Source organism: Nanorana parkeri, unplaced genomic scaffold, assembly GCF_000935625.1.
Source record: "Nanorana parkeri isolate BGI_ZX_2015 unplaced genomic scaffold, ASM93562v1 scaffold31, whole genome shotgun sequence".
NCBI lineage: Eukaryota > Metazoa > Chordata > Amphibia > Anura > Dicroglossidae > Nanorana > Nanorana parkeri.
This window is the reverse complement of record NW_017306299.1, coordinates 3,342,432-3,344,040: the sequence shown is the minus strand read 5'-3', so window position 1 is coordinate 3,344,040 and position 1,609 is coordinate 3,342,432. Positions and strand designations below refer to the sequence as shown.

Here is a 1,609-nt window from a genome sequence, read left to right as displayed (position 1 = left end):
ATATATATATCCCCATTCTTGTATGTTGGTTTCTCCCTCCACCTAAGATCACAGATCTCGGGACATTGCACTTTGCATGTGGGGGGGGACATTATGGTGACATCATGTTAGGATGCAGTGATGAGAGCTGATCATGTTTGGTGGACCCGTGTGTCATGGCAGACCGTGTGTGTGGGGAGATGCGGTCTTGTCCACCTTTTAATGTAATGTGTGGTGGTGTGTTATCACGCAGCTTGTTGCTCTACATGTGTGGATCATGGCTGCGTGTTATGTGGCTGTGTGAGCTTGCACTTCTCATCACATGGAACCTCTTCATCCGATCCTCCTCCGTGTGCTGGATGCGGTCTCATGTTTGCATGTAATAAACATGTGATTGCAAATTGCAACCTTCTTGATGTCCCTAGTGGCATGTTATGGAGTGTTGAGGGGGGAGAGAGATTTCGGGTACCCCTCCACACCCGAGCACATGTGACCTCTTACCGTGTCTGGTGTCATTGTGTTTAATGTGTAGGTATGCGGTCTCATGTGATGCATGTTTTTAGGGTTTTAGCTGCATATGATCACATTGTGTTATAGTCGTGTCAGGATGTGGTCACATCTACTCCTCAGCACCTCGTACTGTGGTGGAAGTGTGTGTGGGTGGGAGGTAGGCAAATACTGGCCGTCCAGGTGTTGTGGAACTACAAATCCCAGGAGGCATTGCAAGATTCTCACATGCATGACTCTTAGTGGCATCATGGGATTTGTAGTTCCTCCACGGGTGGAAGGCCGCCGTGTGCCCACCCCCTATGTGGGAGGTGAGGGTGTCACAGTATGAGACTCCAGATGTGACGTCCCGTTCATGGTTCAGCGCTCTTTACTCTTAGAGATTCATTGACTTTTTTTTTTTTTTTGATACATGTGTATAAAATGTTTTTGTTTCAGGTTTTGTTGCAGAATGCGAGCTCGGCTTCTTCTTGTAGAGCGGGGGTAGGCAAACTCCGGCCCTCCAGCTGTGATGAGACTATAAATCCCATCATTCTTGTGGCTGACAGTCTTGCAATGCCTCATGGGGCTTGTAGTTTCACCATGGCTGGAGTTTTCTTGCCCCTGCTTTGCACCTTCGCACCAACATCTCCCCACATGGATAAACCCGCCATTACACATAAGAAAAAAAGTAAAACAAATGCTCACAGCCCACCCTACCCACGCATGGGCCAGATCCCATTAGGAATCTTATACAATGCTAAATCACAGTATGGAGGGGTTGCCTGTTGTCTCCACACTGATATCCAACCCCCCCATGTATATGAGCATACAGCCCTGGTACCCTAATATTACAGTGGTTGTACAGAGTGACAACGCTGCAGTAAGTTCTCTACAGGGCGTTTACTGGTGTCACCCTATTAAAAGGAAGTTCCATTCACTGTCAGGTTTTTATTCAAGTAGGAAGTGTGCAGTCTGATTTTCCCCTCCATACTTATCCCTGTATTGATCTCCGGGACCCCCCCTTCCCCTCCATACTTATCCCTGTATTGATCTCCGGGACCCCCCCTTCCCCTCCATACTTATCCCTGTATTGATCTCCGGGACCCCCCTTCCCCTCCATACTTATCCCTGTACTGATCTC

At 48.2% G+C, this 1,609-nt stretch overlaps 1 protein-coding gene across 1 annotated transcript in view; it reads left to right on the top strand.

Moving 5' to 3' along the window:
* Window positions 1–1,609, top strand: part of WDR43 (WD repeat domain 43) — a 26,360-nt gene that overhangs the window by 1,528 nt on the left and 23,223 nt on the right. The window lies entirely within an intron of this gene.